The following is a 20,400-nucleotide window of genomic DNA, read 5'->3' as shown; positions in this document are numbered from 1 at the left end:
TTCAAAACAGATGTGCAGCTATACACCACAATACCACCCAAAATGCTCCAAACTCAAGTCCCAATGAGAAATCCATCCTGAGGTCACACTGTAGCTAAAGAAAGTGCTGAACTGCCTATCCACGTCCAAATATTACTATGACCTTTAAGTATTAAGATTGAGATGTGATCTAATTGCAGTGTTCACGATGGTTAGAGTTGTATGAAGGTGTGATGGCATTGGGTTTGCTCACTGCAAAGTTCTAAACACAAATGAAGACCTTAACCCCTATCAGATATAAATAGCCACGAGTACTCTCACTAAAGTGAGATTATACTGTAACTACCTAATCTTCAAAAACTAGTTCACTTCCCTGTTTGTTCTCTGCAGTGAGTTTAGCTGTGAGCATCCACTATTTGAGTGTTGGGTCCTTCTCCCTACCAAGGAGAAGATACTTCCAGCTAACAAAGTAGTTTAAAACAGTTCATTTACTTTCAGTGGTACACATTTAAATTGAAACAACATACTTAAGACACATTTAAAACTCACAGAGCATTTCTATCTTAAAATTTCCAAATACAAACCATTTCTAAAAAACAAACAATTTCCAAAACGTAGAACATAGAACAGTACAGGCTCTTCGGCCCACAATGTTGTGCCGACCCTCAAACCCTGCCTCCCATATAAGCCCCCACCTTAAATTCCTCCATATACCTGTCTAGTAGTCTCCTAAACTTCACTAGTGTATCTGCCTCCACCACTGACTCAGGCAGTGCATTCCATGCACCAACCACTCTCTGAGTGAAAAATCTTCCTCTAATATTCCCCTTGAACTTCCCACCCCTTACCTTAAAGCCATGTCCTCTTGTATTGAGCAGTGGTGCCCTGGGGAAGAGGCGCTGGCTATCCACTCTATCTATTCCTCTTATTATCTTGTACACCTCTATCATGTCTCCTCTCATCCTCCTTCTCTCCGAAGAGTAAAGCCCTAGCTCCCTTAATCCCTGATCATAATGCATACTCTCTAAACCAGGCAGCATCTTGGTAAATCTCCTTTGTACCCTTTCCAATGCTTCCACATCCTTCCTATAGTGGGGCGACCAGAACTGGACACAGTACTCCAATTGTGGCCTAACCAGAGTTTTATAGAGCTGCATCATTACCCCGCGACTCTTAAACTCTATCCCTCGACTTATGAAAGCTACCACCCCATAAGCTTTCTTAACTACCCTATCTACCTGTGAGGCAACTTTCAGGGATCTATGGACATGTACCCCCAGATCCCTCTGCTCCTCCACACTACCAAGTATCCTGCCATTTACTTTGTACTCTGCCTTGGAGTTTGTCCTTCCAAGGTGTACCACCTCACACTTCTCCAGGTTGAACTCCATCTGCCACTTCTCAGCCTACTTCTGCATCCTATCAATGTCTCTCTGCAATCTTCGACAATCCTCTACACTATCTACAACACCACCAACCTTTGTGTCATCTGCAAACTTGCCAACCCACCCCTCTACCCCCACATCCAGGTCGTTAATAAAAAATCACGAAAAATAGAGGTCCCAGAACAGATCTTTGTGGGACACCACTAGTCACAATCCTCCAATCTGAATGTACTCCCTCCACCACCACATTCTGCCTTCTGCAGGCAAACCAATTCTGAATCCACCTGGCCAAACCACCCTGGATACCATGCCTTCTAACTTTCTGAATAAGCCAACCATGTGGAACCTTGTCAAATGCCTTACTAAAATCCATATAGATCACATCCACTGCACTACTCTTATCTATATGCCTGGTCACCTCCTCAAAGAACTCTATCAGGCTTGTCAAATACGATCAGCCCTTCACAAAGCCATGCTGACTGTCCCTGATCAGACCATGATTCTGTAAATGCCCAGAGATCCTATCTCTAAGAATCTTTTCCAACAGCTTTCCCACCACAGACGTAAGGCTCACTGGTCTATAATTACCCGGATATCCCTACTACTTTTTTTGAACAAGGGGACAACATTCGCCTCCCTCCAATCCTCCAGTACCATTCCCGTTGACAACGAGGACATAAAGATCCTAGCCAGAGGCTCAGCAATCTCTTCCCTCACCTCATGGAGCAGCCTGGGGAATATTTCATCAGGCCCCGGGGACTTATCGGTCCTATTGTATTTTAACAACTCCAACACCTCCTCTCCCTTAATATCAACATGCTCCAGAACATCAACCTCACTCATATTGTCCTCACCATCATCAAACACAGGTACAATTCTTATAAAAACTGAAAAGACATACCAACCATACAGATGAATGCATTGTCCTTCGCAGAAATTGAAGCTAGAGGAATGTACTCTAGATCACCCCATTTCATTCACTTTTCTTCTTGTTCCTTACCCCGTTCCTGGTAATACTCTTTTTTTCTGCCACATGTGTGACTTCACATGAATATGATATTTCCTCAGATACCCTTTTTACACAATTAATCTAAGAGCTATCTGAAGACACAGAACTAAGCTTCCCATAGTTAATGTTGTAAAGCTAGCTTCTCTGAGTACATAAACCTTCCAAATATAAACATATCAGTCGTTTGATATGCTAAATAATATTATCCATTTGGTCTGAAAGCTTCCTTGATTTAAACAACTTAGTCAGCTTGTCCATTTTAAAACAAGCCAAATTAAATAGCCCATTGTCTTAAACTGCATCTCTTGAGAGCAATAAAGCAGGTGTAGTGGACTAGCTGTCTGCTCCATAGAGCTTGTTTGCAAAGATACTCTATACACTCTGCTTGTTTTAACTGCAAAGTGATTACTGCTTGCAATTTACATTTTAAGAACTAGACTGGCTCCCATTTACCACCCAAAGCTAAACAACTGTTTAATCCTACAAGTGGCAACTGCTGTGTTCAGAAAACCAAGCCCGGCAAAGATGAGACCTCCTGGCTCAGGAAGCAAATGTCTATCACAAAGGAAACTGATCAGGCAACTTGTATATCAAAGATCAAAGATCAACTTTATTCATCATATATGTTTACATGTATTAGGAATTTACTGTGGTGTGTTAGTCAGGATGTGACATGCAACAACAAAACAGCATTCAACAATGACAAAGAATAGAGAATTAAATAAAAATTAATTTAGAGATTAAAATGCAAATATGGAATAAAATGTGCATAAGTACATAGATAGCAGCATGTATTTACAATGCAGACAGCATTGTGGTTAAGAAGGCATACGGTGTAATGGCCTTCATTAATCGTGGAATTGAATTGACGAGCCGAGAGGTAATGTTACAGCTATATAGGACCCTGGTCAAACCCCACTTGGAGTACTGTGCTCAGTTCTGGTCGCCTCACTACAGGAAGGATGTGGAAGCCATAGAAAGGGCACAGAGTAGATTTACAAGGGTGTTGCCTGGATTGGGGAGCATGCCTTATGAGAATAGGTTGAGTGAACTCGGCCTTTTTTCCTTGGAGCGACGGAGGATGAGAGGTGACCTGATAGAGGTGTATAAGACGAAGAGACGCATTGATCGTGTGGATAGTCAGAGGCTTTTTCTCAGGGCTGGAATGGCTGCCACAAGAGGACACAGGTTTAAGGTGCTGGGGAATAGGTACAGAGGAGACGTCAGGGGTAAGTTTTTTAGCAGAGAGTGTTGAGTGCGTGGAATGGGCTGACAGCAACGGTAGTAGAGGCGGATACAATAGGGTCTTTTAAGAGACTTTTGGGTAGGTACATGGAGCTTAGAAAAATAGAGGGCTATGGGTGAGCCTAGTAATTTCTAAGGTAGGGACATGTTCAGCACAACTTTGTGGGCTGAAGGGCCTGTATTGTGCTGTAGGTTTTCTATGTTTCTATTATAAAAAGTGTTTTGAAGTGTTTACAGTGCAGTGACAAGGGTAACAGATAGAGGGGTGTGGGAGGAGTGGTTGGTCCTGTATGGGGGAAGAAACTTCTAAGTTGGCACGAATTTTGTTTTAGTCGCCCTATAGAGCTTTCAGGAAGAGAGTATTGTGATGAGGGGCTGGAAGCAGGTAGAGGTGGGGGCGATGGAGTGAGTGCTGATGGAAGCAGGTAGAGGTAGGGGCGATGGAGTGAGTGCTGATGGAAGCAGGTAGAGGTGGGGGCGATGGAGTGAGTGCTGATGGAAGCAGGTGGAGGTGGGGGCGATGGAGTGAGTGCTGGTGGAAGCAGGTGGAGGTAGGGGCGATGGAGTGAGTGCTGGTGAAAGCAGGTGGAGGTGGGGGCGATGGAGTGAGTGCTGGTGGAAGCAGGTGGAGGTAGGGGCGATGGAATGAGTGCTGGTGGAAGCAGGTGGAGGTGGGGGCGATGGAGTGAGTGCTGGTGGAAGCAGGTGGAGGTGGGGGCGATGGAGTGAGTGCTGGTGGAAGCAGGTGGAGGTGGGGGCGATGGAGTGAGTGCTGGTGGAAGCAGGTGGAGGTGGGGGCGATGGAGTGAGTGCTGATGAAAGCAGGTGGAGGTGGGGGCGATGGAGTGAGTGCTGGTGAAAGCAGGTGGAGGTGGGGGCGATGGAGTGAGTGCTGATGAAAGCAGGTGGAGGTGGGGGCGATGGAGTGAGTGCTGGTGAAAGCAGGTGGAGCTGGGGGCGATGGAGTGAGTGCTGGTGGAAGCAGGTGGAGGTGGGGGCGATGGAGTGAGTGCTGGTGGAAGCAGGTGGAGGTAGGGGCGATGGAGTGAGTGCTGGTGAAAGTAGGTGGAGGTGGGGGTGATGGAGTGAGTGCTGGTGGAAGCAGGTGGAGGTGGGGGCGATGGAGTGAGTGCTGATGAAAGCAGGTGGAGGTGGGGGCGATGGAGTGAGTGCTGGTGGAAGCAGGTGGAGGTGGGGATGATGGAGTGAGTGCTGGTGGAAGCGGCAAAGCAGGAGTTTGTTAGGAAGAAGAAGGACAATCCGCTGAATTGATGACAACCCTGCCAATGAGTGGTCAGGAAATGGTCTGACAGATAAGATAAGGGGGTTGAATGTAAGCAAGGTGAAATTTGTTTGCAGAACTACTGCGGACAACAGCTCTAGTAAAATTGTCGCAAAATATTCCATCTTGTTCCTAAATCAGGCTTTCTCTCTGACAGACCTGCACTGATGAAGTACAAAGCCACTTAGCAACAGAGCAAATCAACAAACACAAAATATGAAGGAGACGATTGGTATTTCCCTGGAGGAGTTGAGTTGCGGAGAGTTAAGATAATTTGCTTTTAAATCTTATTCTTTGGCTCAGCATTGATTTTGCCAGGGGTTACTTGGGAAGGAATAAAAGATCTGAACTATTAAAGTAGCAATTTGTGAAGGCAGCTTTAAGGTGTAATTGAATTGCTATTGACAGCTCAGTTCTTGCAGGACAGACACATAACACCAATTTGCATCTTTAAATGGACGATTAGCTGTAAATCCTGAAATGGCCCAAACCTTCTTGGCTTGTTGACAGACATCTGTCTGTACACCAAGGCTGCTTGGAAAACTGCTGTGACTGAATGCATGGACAAGAATGTTTAATGGAAGCATTTGTTAATTGTTGGTGCTGGGGGTGGGATCATGGATGGGATTGAGATCACTAGCTGGTTGGAGATGTGCAGATGTTGCACGTACAAATGCACAAGGATCCAGCCATTTAAAATGGGACAGGCTTGAGCTAACTTGCATCTTGCACATTCCTTTCAGGACATCTTTCAGGACACCTTTCAGGACATCTCAAAGTACACTCAGGGGCCACATTATTAGGGACCTCCTGCTCATGGGCTTCTGCACATGTAGCCTAACTGCTTCAAGGTGTGCATTCTGAGATTCTCTTTTGCACACAACTATTGTAACACGTGGTTATCTGAGTTACCGTCACCTTCCTGTCAGCTTGAACCAGTCTGGCCATTCTCCTCTGACCTCCCTCATTAACAAGGCCATTTTGCCCCCGGAACTACTGCTCACCGGATTTTTTTTTGTGTGTTTTTCACACCGTTCTCTGTAAACTCCAGAGACTTGTGCGTGAAAATCCCAGGAAATCAGCAGTCCCTGAGATACTCAAACCTCACTGTCTGACACCAATAATTATTCCACGGTCAAAGTCACTTAGATCACATTTCTTCCCCATTCCGCTGTTTCGCCAACTGAACCTCTTAACCATGTCTGCCTTGATTTGCTGATTAAAATTCAGAATTCAAAGTAAAATATATTATCAGAGTTGTCATGGTTCGGTCCGTGAAGTCCACATTCCGGTTCAAGGTCCGGTCCATGGACTCTGGACTCTGGGTCTTCCGGCTGTCCCTTGTTTCAGTTGGGTTTAATCATAGGCACCTGATGCTCGTCTTGGGTCTGGGAATGTAAGTGGCCCTGGGTTCGAGTGTGGGTGCTGGTTTGTCTTGTCAGTATCCTGTCCTCGCCTCTGTGAGGTAAGTCAGGCTGTCAGGTGACCAGAACTGAATTAGTGCAAGAACAGTCAAAATAGTGAGTTAGTGTTCATAGGTTCAAGGACCATTAAAAAAATTTGATGGCGGAGGGAGAAGTAGCTGTTTCTAAAATGTTGAGTGTGGATCTTCAGGCTCCTGTGTCTCCTGCCTGATGGTAGCCATGAAAATAGGACATGTCCTGTGTAGTGGGGGTCCTTAATAGGATGCCACCTTTTTCATGTCATGCCAATGTAACAATTTGAATTGAAGCATAAAGACCAACCAACAGAACTTTAAATTTACTTCCTATTGCTACTTTAACCAGAGAGAAGTGAATCTGTGGAATTCTTTGCCACAAACAGCTGTGGAGGCCAAGTCTTTATGTATATTTAAGGCCGAGGTTGATAGATTCTTGATTGGTCAGGGCATGAGGGGATACGGGGAGAAGGCAGGAGATTGGGGCCGAGAGGAAAATTGGAACAGCCATGATGAAATGGTGGAGCAGACTTGATGGGCCAAATGGCCTAATTCTGCTCCTTTGTCTTATGGTCTTATGATGTTCTTGCTCAACTAACTTATTTTTTTATGATGAGTAATCAAAGATTCCTTCATCAATAAAAGGCCAAGCATCAGTAAATTACAGAAGGAAATAAACATTAATGAATCAAGTGTCCACTGAGACTCATACCTTCCCCTCATTCAAAGAATAAATTCAAAGGGATTTTAAATAACTTTCAAATTGTGTTAAAAACAGTTTTATCAGGATTTCCCCTGCTTTTCTATGTTTCATGATGTTGAAGAACGATGCTTCAGTAGGGAAAAGGCCACTTGAGGCATCATAACTATCCTGGATCATTTGCGGAAGCATCCAATTAGTCCCGTTCCCTTTTATTTTTTTACCATAGCTCATTAACTTGTGGAATAAAATGCACACTTCAGTGTCACTTAAGATTTGCAGTGCCATTCAGGAGAAAGTAGCCCATTTGGCTTCCCCATGCAACACTCTTTAAAAAAACCCAATAAGGCCAACATGGCTACAGAGTGTATCATCCGGGCAGCAGGTGCACCCTGCAGCGATCTCCCATTGCACGCCATCCTGATATGGAAATATAATGGAGTTGCTTCATCATTGCCAGGTCTAGAACACGGAATTCTCGAGCCGTGCTGTGAAAGTACCTTCCCCCGAGGATGAGGCTCACGCTCATCTTCCCGGGAGTGGGTATGGAGAGGCAATACATGCTGCTCTTGCGGTGATGCCTAAGTCCAGTAATGCAAATGAATAAAGGAAGTCTCCTTTAATTAGGAACAGTTCTCTTGTTAACGGTTTTAATGAATTTGTTTCCAGCTCCCTGTCAGAAAATAGCTCAATAACTTGTTAACTTGGAACAAATCTGGCTCAGAGAGATTTGTTATATCTGCTGTTTCCTGGAGCCATGAGGTAATCTTGCAGCTCTACTAAACCCTGGTAGGACCACATTTGAAATACTGTGTTCAGTTCTGATCACCTCGATGTGGAAACGTTAGAGACGGTGCAGAGATTTACTGGAAAGTTGCCTGGATTAGAGAGCATGCCTTATAAGAATAGGTTGCACGAGCTAGGGCTTTTTTTGGGGGGCACTGCGTAAAGGTGTGCAAGGTGATACAAGCAATAGATTGAGTGGATAGTCAGAGACATTTTCTTAGGGTGTGGTGATGGCTTGCTCGTAATGCCACAGCTGTTTAGGGCAGCAATGAAGATCTTCCATCTCTGTTTGTCCTTGGCCATCTTTTCTATTGTGTGGTTTAAGGTCCTCATTTCTGCTTTCTCTAGCTGTCTCTGAGTCCAGCCTGTTTGCCAAAGGAACACAGGCACTGAGTTTTCTCCTGCGTGTGCTGGTGTGTTTGTGATAAGTGCATGGCCATTTTTGCCAGACATGCAAGTCCCAGGTGGAGACTCAGGTATACCATTGCGCACAGATATAGGATTCTTCATTGCTGTTTCTGTAACAATGTTTTTTGACCAATCAAGGTTGTTGGCCCTGAGCTGAACCCCCAAACCTGGAGCACCAGTGCACCACTCTTAGTCTGGCCTCTAACCCTTGATCTGTTTGGCATGGTGACCCTACCAAGAGCCACAGCACAAGACGCTGACTCCAACCAACATAGCTCTCCGGGTCATTGAGGCACGCAAGCCTCCAGACCTTATGGCAAGGTTGTAGTCCTCTTGGTGGTTTTCTCAGGCTAGAAACGGCTAATTTGTTATAATTTTAAGGTGACCGGAGGAAAGTACAAAGAGGAGGAGCTGTCAGAAGTAAGTTTTTTATTCTGAGAGTGTTGGGTTCATGGAAAGCTCTACGAGGGGTGGTGAGAGAGGCAGAGGCATTAGGGGCGTTTAAGAAACTTTCAGATAGGCATGCAGATGATTGAAAAAAATGGGGAGCTATGTCGGAGGGATGGGTTAGATTGATCTTAGTGTAGGTTAAAAGACCAGCACATCATGGGTCTAAGGGATTGTACTGTGCTGTAAAGTTCTATGTTCTATGATTGGAGGATATAAAATTATGAGGGGTATAGACAGGATAATCTGCAGGAAAGGTTTCCCCAGAGGTAGATAAACTAAAGGACATAGGTTTTGGGGGTAACAAGAAAAAGATTTAGAGGGCATCTAGGGAAACCTTTATCCCCCGGGGTGGAAGCGCTTACAGGAGATACATTAGAAAGATTTAAGGGACTCTTAGATATACACATGAATGAAAGAAAAATCGAGGACTCTGTGGGAGGGAAGGATTAGATTAATGTTGGAATAGGTGAAAAGTGTCGGTGCTACATCAAGGTGCTTGGAAGTGAATTAAGTGCCTCTCACCCTGCAATCAAGGAAGTAGTTACACAGTTCAGGACAAAGTGAGCTGGTTTAAACAAGAAAGCTCTTTTACCACAGCTGTTAACAAATGTTATGGGAAAATAAATATTTAATGCAGACTATATTGTGAAATTCAGAAATGCTAATGATATGGCTGTCAGCTCCATGAAAATTTATTTTAATGGCTATGTTTCTTCAATTAACATGACTGTTTAGACATAAGCTTTCAGAAATTTAATGCTTTGTTGGATATATTAGCATATTTTATAAGCTGTAGTCATGGGGAATTAGACTGTAAGGGTTTCTCTCGGATGGAACAATTAGGAGAATGCTTTTGTAGCTATATAAAGTGCTCAACATTTCAAAAGTAAATACAATAACACTGGCAAACTGCAGCATGTGGTTAGGTCAGACACAATCTAAGGTAATGTAATTGGAGGTTATGTGATCCTCCAGCCATCGACCAACCCACAACTCATCCACCTGAGCCTCGAGCCTTGATTTGAGAAGCTGCTGCCCACAACTGGCTCCGTTGGCGCTGGAATTATGGGGACGCCTGCAGGCTGCCCCCAGGATGACCTTGATGCAAACGACACATTTTGCTTTATGTTTTAATGTACATGTGAAAAATAAAGTCCTAATCTTTATCTTTAACTCCAAAGCACTTGAGCAGACAACATGAATTGGCATGGTCTGCTGACATCTAGAAGGCCACCCTCTGGATAGGCTAAGGACTTAAGAACTTCACAGGCTGTGAAGACACTCCTGAACCCTTCCTAATTAACCATTCTTATATGCAAGACAGCAATATACAACCCCCTATATAATGGGTAATTGCAACATATATGCTTGTATATATGGACCACACTACACAGTAAGAATAAATTTACCAGTCTTCTTCAAGGGTCTTGGCCTTGTCATGGTGGAGAAGCATGGGAGTTCCTGAGATCCCCAGAGTGATACCGTGTGGAGTTTAACCATCTGGTGCTTAGTTCCTGGTTGGGTCACCCGTGGTGGTAAGGTCAAGGGAGAGGTTCCAGACAAAGATCAATCCAACCAAGATATTAGTGGTAGAGCTGATGGAAGGCGATGACACGTCACAACAGTGGTGAAGACAGAGGAAGGCTCCAGCAATGAAGGGGCTCCAGTTGTCTTGCACCCTTTGCCACTGGATCCTGACCCGGAACTCTCATGGATTATGGGTGGATGTCCGCACATCAGCTTCCCCATGTTAAATAAAGTCATGCTCAATCATTCTTTATTAAGGGTATCCACCTAAACATTCTGGAGTTCTGTGGAGCCCAGATAGGCATCTGTAGCCACCTGTGGACTCACCAATAGACAACCCCATAGGAGAACATCATACTCAATGTGAGTGATTGTACTGCTACCTACCAATGATTATCAATACTTTTTTAAATGCATTCTTTTTCCAGGATTTAGATACTGCTCTTAAACCGAGGCTTGCCAGATGACTTCAAAGGACAAATTGATGTCAACTATATTGAGGTTTACTTGAAGGCTTAAAAAAAAGATAGGTTTTCACTATTAAGCCAATCTTAACCTTCAAACCCTCAACTGTAGCTGGCAAAAGCTGTGCTAGTGGGATGATGAATTTTGCCATTTCCGTGTCTGCCTTTGCCTAAGAGGGGCTCCTGTGATATGGGGAATGATCCATGTTCTGCTGGGTTTTGTCATGGAGCTTTAATATTAGAGAGAAATAAGGCTATAAGACATAATTGGGCCATTCAGCCCTTCCAGCTTGTCATTTTGTCAAGGCTGATTTATTATTCTTCTCAAACCCATTCACCTGCCTTTTCTCCATAACCTTTGACACCCCTGGGGGATAAAGCTTCTTGTAGTCTGAGGCTATGCTCTCTTGTCCTACACTGTCCCACAGGAATGATACAGTGAACACAGTTAAGTCAAAGACCATTGCTTTGTGAATGTTCAGTGTAAGACACGTTCACTTGCATGCTTCAGTGAGCCAGTCAACAAAACTAGAAGCTTGACCTTTGAATGAAAACATTTGAAAGCATTGATGTACTGCACTTTAATGACTGAGGTTGATATGAACTTGGATCTGAAGTTGAGACAATATTGGTCGAACAATTTTCACAAAGATTAGCTCCTCTCCAGCAGGAAGCTTATTGGAGGATGTGAAGAACTGTGAGGATAAAATGCCCATATTCCTCCATTCTCTGCATTGGTGGATGTGAATTCAATCTGAACATCTAAGGATAAGCACATCTAAGAATAATGAATGGGGAGGGTATGGAGTTCAGGTTGATGGAAATAGACAGAATAATAGTAAAACACAAACTAGATGGGCTGAAGGGTCTGTTTCTGTGTTATAGTGCTCAATAACTTTATGAAAAAGCTTTCTTTTTTAATGACCCAGCCTTTCTTGCGAGGGTCTGCAGTGACAGTAGTGATATGCTGAATTGAACTGCATTGTCAACTTCTTTTTAGCAATCATTCCAATATTTATGAGCTTCCTTCCCCACTTCTCTTTGATTTATCTGCCTGATCCCTTTTGAACTCTTGGGGATTGGTTTCAGTTCACGGAGCCCTTCAGTTCAACTGCAAGAAGCAGGATTTCCCATTTTAATTCTACTTCCCATTCCCATTCCAACATGTTGGTCCATGGGTTCCTCTACTGCCATGAAGAGGCAACTCTCACTTGGGAAGAGCAAAACTTCGTAGTTCATCTGAGTAGTCTCCAACCTGACAGCATGAACACCGACACCAATTTCTCCAACTTCTGGTAGTCTACCCCCCATTCTCTCTCTATCCATTCCCCATTCAGACTCCCCTCCCAAACCTTCTTTTCTCCTTATCTGCCTATCACCTCCCTCTGGTGCCCCTCCTCCTTCCCTTCCTCCCATGGCCCACTGTCCTCTCGTATTAGATTTGTTCTTCTTCTGCCTTTTACCTTCTCCACCTAACACCTCCCAGCTTCTTTCTCTATCCCCCACCTCCCAACCCACCCATCTCTCTCCTCACCGGGCTTCACCTCTCACTTGCCAGCTGGTACTCCTTCCACCTTCCTCCACCTTCTTATTCTGGCTTTTCCCCCCTTCCATTCCTGTCCTGATGAAATGTTGACTCTTTACTCCTCTCCACGGATGCTGCCTGCTTTGTTGAGTTCCTCCTGCATTTTGTGTGAGTTACTCTTGAGTACCGGATGTGGTTGCCTTAACTCCATCTCTCAAGAGGCAGAAGCTGAAAAGTGCTTGCCTCCACAGTAACATTTCCTGGCAAAAAATGGTGAATAAACACAATAGATGAACAGCCACATTTGCAATAACAAAGACATGATTCTCATATTTAATAACCAACTTTGGAGATTGATTTCAAGGCTGCAATCTGATCTCACTGCTCAGATGGTTGATGTAGACTGCTCAGAGCTAAACCCTTCAGAGACTAGCCACAAAGTCTAACGTATCACTTTCAGCTCTCTTGTAACGTTGCAGAAACAAAGCTGAATCCGTAACATGAATCCTGGGGAGGTGAGAACACATGTGGTTTCACCTCAGTTCCTTTGTCTCCTCAGATACAACTCACTGAGTTTCTTAATGAATTATCCTGCATGAGGTGGTGTTAAGTAATGTTACGATTCAGCCTTGGAACAATGAACTGTTTGATTTTAAGTGGGCCCTTGTGTTCCACATTAAATGTGGCCACCAGGCCCTTGCTGCTACTCTTCCGCACCAGTTTGGCAGCTGGATGTACTTTGAGGTGTACGCTGCTGGTGCTTAGGGCAGCAAAAAAGATCCTCTATCTTTGCCTGTCTACACCATTGCTCACATATAAAGAGGGATTCTTCATTGCTGTTTCCGTAACAATTTTTTTTTGACCAGTTAGGATTGTTAGCCCTGAACTGAATCCCCAAACCTGAAGGACCGGTGGACTACTCCTAGTCTGGTCTCTACCCTTTCACTTGTTTGGCATGGGTGACCCTACCAAGAGCCAAAGCACAAGGCCCTGACTCCAGCCAACATAGCTCTCTGGATTATTGAGGCAAGCCTCCAAACCCTACAACAAGGTGGTGGTCCTCTTGGAGATGTGAATTTTAAGAGTTTCCCATTTTCATGGGGAGTGCAGACTTTACCCAGCCTGCTCATCTATCTTGAATGCATGTATTGATCCAGTACTAAAATCTCTGTGCACAGGAGAACGGCTTAGCACCTTTTAGCTATTTGTCTAAACACATTCTATCTCATAGTGAGGACAGATTGATATACTATGGAGATACTGATAGGAACAGAGGAGGCAAATCTCCGAGGAACAATCCTTTGTCCTGTGCAATAAAAATAATTTCTTAACATCACTCAGAGAAATTCACCATGCAGAAGCTATTTGGACCATTGTGTTGATACTAGAGGAGTAAAAACAATCATAGTCAAACTAATTTAACCCTGGTTCAATTCCTGCCACTGCCTGTAAGGCATTTGTATGTTCTCCCCGTGACCACTCTGGTTTCCTCCCACAGTCCAAAGACATTTCAATTGGTAGATTAATTGGGGCTTTGTAAATTGTCCCATGATTAGACTAGCATTGTCGGGCAGCATGGCTCGAAGGGCAGGGAGGGGCTATACTGTGTTGTATCTGAATGAATGAATGAATGAATAAATAAATAAATATATTGAATATCAAAGCATGCATGCTCCCATATACGACCTTCAGATTTATTTTCTTGTAGGCATTTCAGGAAAATAAAGAAATACAATAGGATTTATGAGAAAGACGTATAGAATGACAAACAATTAATGTGTCAAAGAAGACAAATTAAGCAAATAAAAAACAATAATGTTGAAAACGTAAGTTGTAGAATCCTTGAAAGTGAGTGTGTAGATTGTGAATCAGTTCAAAGTTGTGAATGAAGTTATCCACGCTGGTTCAGGAGCATGATGGTTGGATGGAAATAACAGTTGCTGAAGCTGGTGGGGTGGGATCTCAGGCTCCTGCACCTCCTACCTGAGGACAGATGTGAGTAGAGAGGATGGCATGGGTGGTGGGCATGCTTGGTGATGGATGCTGCTTTCTTGTAACAGTGCTCCTTGTAAATATACTCATTATGACAACGTCCAGCACTCAGTCCATAGCCATGAAGTCACACTCTTGCAGAATACATCCAAGGACTGTTAAAATGTGATGACAGGTCTCTGGCTCTGCTGCCATCTGAGGAAAAAGTGATTCCCCATCACCCCTCCAATCCTTCCTCCAGTTACTTTTAAATCTACATACCCTCAGTTTTGACCCCTCTGAATGAGGGCAGCTTCAACAATACTCAAGAAGCTTGACATAATAAGGACATAGCAGCTCAATTAGTGGGCAACTTATCCATTCACCACTTCGCCATCAATGCACAGGAGCAGCAGTATGTACCACCTATAGGATACACAATAGCTGACTCACCAAGATTCTGTAGACAGCACCTTACAAACTCTACTAGTTGGGACAAGGACACCAAAAACATGGGAACATTACTACCTGGAGATTGCCCTCCAAGCCCCACGCCATCCTGACTTGAAAAAATATCATTGTTCCTTCACATCGACAGCTGGAAGATTGGGGTTCAGTTCCCAAACAGTCTGTAAGGAGGTTACATCTTCTCTCCATCACCGTGTGGGTTTCCTCCTACATTTCAAAGACATGTAGGTGAGGGTTAGTGAGTTGTGGACATGTTACATTGACACTGGAAGCATGGTGGCACTTCCGGTCTGCCCAGCACAATCTTCATTGATTTGATCCGATGCAATGGCACGTTACACTGCATGTTTCAACATACTTGTGAAAAATAAAGCTAATTTTTATAAAGCAATTCTTTATCTTTTTTCTCTTCATAGACAGCACCTTCCAAACCCACAAACTCTACCAGTTAGAAGGACAAGGATACCAAAAACATGGCAACACCGTCATTTAGAAGTTGCCCTGCAAGCCACACACCATCCTGACTTGTAAATATATCATCATTCCTTCACTGTTGCAGGGTCAGAATTCTGGAACTACCTCCCTAAAAGCATTGTGGTTGCACCTGCACCTCAAGTAGGGCGGCGGTTCAAGAAGACAGTTCACCGCTCACGAGTAATAAGGGATGGGAAAATACTACAGATAGAAGCTCAGCCTGTGAAGCTCCCATCCTTTAAATAAATGAATAAATATATACGGAAATGGTCCACCGAGAGAAAAGAGTTGAGACCTGACTGAAGTCAAGTGATTAAAAGCAGAGCCTTTTCCCAGCTTGGAAGCTCTTAGGAGAGTTGAGTAAGCTCCGAGATTTTTAGGCATCCATAGATCCTTCAAAGTTGCCGTGCACATTAATAAGGTGGTTAGGTTACTATCTCTGATATCTTTCCCTCCCCCTTGATACCTTCTTCCAATTGACTTCAATTTTTAATAACTGGACAATTGTGAAAAAATTGTTTCTTCACCTACTGACCTACCCTTGTTTCAAAAAGTCAGATATGTACAGTAGTTGAGGGCTTTCAGAATTTCTAAATTTATTTCCTCATGGGATGTGGGCATCGCTGGTGATGCCAGCATTTATTACTCTTCCGTAGTTGCCCCTGATTTGAGAGTCAACCACATTGAGATGTTGGGAGGGGATTTCTTGCAGTTAATGCAGTCGAGGGTACACCACAGTAGAATCGTGGTTGGCATGACACTATTACATCTTGGGGCATTCCAGAGTTCAGAATTCAATTCCAGTGTCCTCTGTAAAGAGATTGTACATCCTGCCCGTGAATGCATGGGTTTCATCCGGGTGCTCCAGTTTTTTCCAACGGTCCAAAGGCATAGGTCAACAAACAACAGTTTGTAGGTTAATTGCTCATTGTAAATTGTCCTCCAATTAGGCTAGTGTTCAGTAGGTGGGTTGCTGGGCAGTGAAACATGTTGGGCCAGAAGGGCCCACTCTGCAGTGTATATTTATATAGAGAGAGATAAGTAAAATCTCAAGGCTGTGACACTGGGCATTGTTCTTCGCTGAGAGTTTACAATAGGTAACTCACACTCGATGTTCTGGAGAGCAACAGGATGGGACTCCCTGTGCCGGTTGAAAGCATTGTTGCGGGTGGGGTTAGAGGAAGGTAGAACTTGGAGGTTAGCCTTGTGCCGTTTCTTTCAAAGGCTCAAAAGGCTCAAATAGATCTAGGTGGCAAGTGAAACAAGGTTATTGTCAAAAACATTCACAACAATGACATGAATATCTGAAATGCTGAGACCTTGCGTAAAGATAAATTGGCTCCCCATTCTCAAAATTCTTGCACATAGTTTAACCATTGCAGGACCAATCCTGAGTTAGCTTTTGTTATCCAAATTTAAAGTAAAAGGTAATTGCTAATTGGTTTATTATTGTCACTGATACCAAGATACAGTGAAAAGCCTTTGTCTGTGTACAATTCCAACCCCTAGCAGTCACTTATTCTCAAAATTGCCATTGAGGAGATGCTACAGGTCCATCATCACCAGGAGTACACATCATCTCTGAGGTTCTTTCCTGTTTATCCAGCTTCTCAACAAAACTCCACCCTAGTGGTCCTTACACAACATCCATTGAATGGTCCTTCCTGCTCTCCTTGTTCAGCTGATATTATTCCGTTCAAACATTCACATTTGTTCAAGCTTCATTATTGATGTTTGCGCTAATTGTTGATTAGTTGCTCATGGCTATTTGTTATTTACAATTGTCTTGTAAATTGCTGGCTGCTGTTGTGTTGTCTGTTATGGTATTGTCCTGTGTTTTATGCTTGGCACTGAACCACCATCAGTTCTGGTATGTTTCTGACTCTGATTCTGAATTCAGATAGATCGTTCCACAGATAAGTATATTGAGGTAGTACAAGAAGGGGAAATAACCACAATGCCAAAAATAGTGTTACAGACAAGGTGCAGTGCAGGTGATACAAGTGCCATGACGAGGCAGATGGAGATATCCAGACTTTATCTTTATCAGATAAGAGGCCCATTCAAAAGTCTTCTAACAGCAGGATAGAAGCTGTCCTTGACCCTGTTGGGTTCTGTTCTCAGGGAAGAAGAAAGAATGAGTAGGGTAGGAGGGGTAAAAAAGGTAAGTATGGGAAACAGAAAATGGAACAGTACAGCACAAGAACAGGCAATTCAGCCACAATGATGTGCCGAATCAGCTAAAAAGAAAATTTAAAAAAACCCAAACTAATCCCTCTGAACTACGTAATGCTCATATTCTTCCACTTCCTCATATTCATGTGCCTATCCAAATGTCTCTTAAAGACCTTGAATGTATTTGCTTCTACCACATGCCAGGCAGTGCATTCCAGGCATCTGCCAATCTCTGAGTAAAAAACCTTATCTCTTACATCCTTTGAATTTATCCCCTTTCACCTTCAATGTATGCCCTCTGGTGTTAGACACCTCCAGCCTGTCCATTCTATCTATGCCTCTCATAATCTCAAAAACGTCTATCGGATCTCCCCTCCAGAGAAAATAACCCAAGTTTGTTCAGCCTCTCATGATAACACATGCCGTTTAAATGAGGCAGCCTCCTGGTAAACCTCTCAACAGGTGGTCAGTCAGCATCTGAGGAGAGAGAAACAGAGTTATTGCTTCAGGTCTGCCCGACCTGCTGAATGATTCCAGTTTTTTTTTATTTGCAGTTAATGCAATTTGTTATTATCCATGCTTACCCAGTCTAGCCATGACCAATGCCGCCAGATTGCTGATTTGAGTCTCAAGACTCTACCACTCTACTACCACACTGTGCTCCTAGACTAGGTCTCTAGGTGCAGAGTGGAGGGTAGGTTTCAGCCAAGATTCTTCAAACCTCATCAACGATTGACACCCAGCCACATCAGATCATGGTCCTGCTAACCTACTGAGTGAGATAGGTTAACCCTGGAGACATAGTTTCATTAAACCAATTCTCCAGTCACTGAACTTTGTGTGTTAACGTCACCACTGAGATCTCTGGCAAGTAAATGCTGTTTGTTTCACTTACGGGAAGATTCTGATCAATGAAGTATCTATTTCTCAAATGTAAATAACGTAATATAAGAATTACAGCTGCTTTATTGATCTTAATTCTCTGAGCAATTGTTCCTTAAGGTGTCTGTGTTGGCATTGGAAGCACAGATTTTTTTTATTTTGTGCATTCATGGAACACAAGTGACATCTCACTGACCATGACAAGGTGACAGTAAGATATTGTGAACATACACAGGTTTATGCTGCCTGGTTTAGAGGGCATTAACTACCATAAGAGACTGGATGAATCATAAGACTATAAGACATAGTCATTTGGCCCATCAATCTGCTCCACCATTTAATCATGGCAGATCCTTTTTTCCCCTCTTCAGCCCCATTCCCTTTAGCCTCTGATGCCGTGTCCATTCAAGAACCTGTCAAGCTCTGCCTTAAATGCACCCAATGACCTTGGCTTCCACAGCTGCCTGTGGTAACAAATTCCACAAATTCACCACCATCTTGCTAAAGAAATTTCTCCACATCTCTGTTTTAAATGGACGCCCCTCTTTCCTGAGGCTGTGCCCTCTTGTCTAGACTCCCTCACCATGGAAAACATCCTTTCAACATCTACTCTGTCTAGGCCTTTCAGCATTTGAAAAGTTTCAATGAGATCCCCCCTCCTTATCCTTCTAAATTCCAGTGAGTAGAGACCCAAAGCCATCAAATGTTCCTCGTATGATAACCCTTTCATTCTCAGAAGCTTCCTTATGAACCTCCTCTGTACCCTCTCCAATGCCAGCACATCCTTTCTTACATGAGGAGCCCAGGACTGTTCACAATACTCAAGGTGAGGCCTCACCAGGGCCTTATAAAGCCTCAACATCACATTCCTGCTCTTGTATTCTAGAACTCTTGAAATGAATGTTGACACTGAATTCACTTTCCTCACCACTGACTCTATCTACAAGTTAACCTTTAGGCTGTTCCGCACAAAAACTCCCGGCGGTTGTTTTCTGTGGAGCGCCAGAGGCTGAGATGAGATCTGATGGAGGTTTTCAAGATTATGAGAGGCATAGATAGAGTGGACAGAAAGTATCTGTTTCCCTGGGTTGAAATGTCTAATTCCAGAGGGCGTCCATTGAAGGTGAGAGTGGTAGGTTCAAAGGGGATGTGAGGGGCAAGATATTACTCAGAGTCATGGTTGCCTGGAATGCACTGCCTGGTAGGGTGATAGAGGCAAGTACATTAGAGGCTTTTAAGAGACGTTTGGATAGGCACATGGATGTAAGGAGGATGGAGGGATGTGGAGATGGTGTAGGTAGGAGGGATTAGTATTTGGGTGTTTTTTTGATTTGCTTTTAGGCTTGTTCGGCACAACATTGGCCTGTTCCTGTGCTATACCCTTCTATGTTCTATGTTCGATCTATCATGGTCTAGCGAGAACTAAATGGTTTTCTGAGCCAGTACTGGTGGCAAATTGAATAAAATTCAAGTTAATTGTCATAGGGACCAGGTAGGAATGGCATGAAAATTAGTTTGTTGCAGCAATAGCACTGTATATTAGCATAGCAAACATATATTAACATAAACTTAACTGAACCCAACTTCATGACAAAATTTACAGAAGAACATTAGTCCGCAATCTGAGAGAGAGAGAGAATCAGAAGTACAGTATAGTCAGAGGTGGAATTAGGATATTTTAGGTTGGCTCAAGGGCCTAATGGTATTGGGGGAGAAGCTCTTTTTGAACATTGAGGTGTTGGACTTCAAGCTACTTTACCTCCTGCTTTTTGGCAGCAGTGGGAAGAGGGCATGGCCTGGATGGAGGTGGGAGGGAGGGTGATCCCTGATGATGGATGTCGCCCTCCTGAGATATTGCCTCTTGTAAAGTCCTTAATTGTGGGGAGAACTGTAAAAAATGATGGAAATGGCTGCTTCTTTCTAAACACAAGATCCTTTTCTCAAGGGTAGCCTCCAACCTGATGGCATGGACAGTGATTTCTCAAACTTCCAGTTATGCCTCCCCCCAACCCTTCACCATTTCCCATCCCCTTGTCCCTCTCTCATGTTATCTCCTTGCCCGCCCATTGCCTCCCTCTGGTGCACCTCACCACCCCACCCTCCTTTTACTCTTTCTTCCGTGGCCTTCTGTTTCTTGCACAGATCAACTTCCCAGCTCTTTACTTCATCCCTCCCCCTCCATGTTTCACCTATCGCCTGGCATTTCTGTCTCCCCCCCCCCCCCCCCCACCT

The 20,400-nt window shown here is 43.8% G+C and overlaps 1 protein-coding gene across 3 annotated transcripts in view; it reads left to right on the top strand.

Moving 5' to 3' along the window:
• The window catches only part of adck1 (aarF domain containing kinase 1), a 765,048-nt gene that overhangs the window by 731,920 nt on the left and 12,728 nt on the right, over positions 1–20,400 (top strand). The window contains exon 12 of one of the 3 annotated variants that reach the window (XM_072273238.1): positions 5,058–5,237. The exons of the other annotated variants lie outside the window; for them this stretch is intronic. The gene's annotated coding sequence lies outside the window, so the exon portion shown is untranslated. Of the gene's footprint in view, positions 1–5,057; positions 5,238–20,400 lie in introns of those variants that run through there. 3 annotated transcript variants of the gene reach the window in all.

Source organism: Mobula birostris, chromosome 1 (genome assembly GCF_030028105.1).
Source record: "Mobula birostris isolate sMobBir1 chromosome 1, sMobBir1.hap1, whole genome shotgun sequence".
In the NCBI taxonomy this organism is placed as follows: domain Eukaryota; kingdom Metazoa; phylum Chordata; class Chondrichthyes; order Myliobatiformes; family Myliobatidae; genus Mobula; species Mobula birostris.
This window is presented reverse-complemented; position numbering and strand designations above follow the sequence as displayed.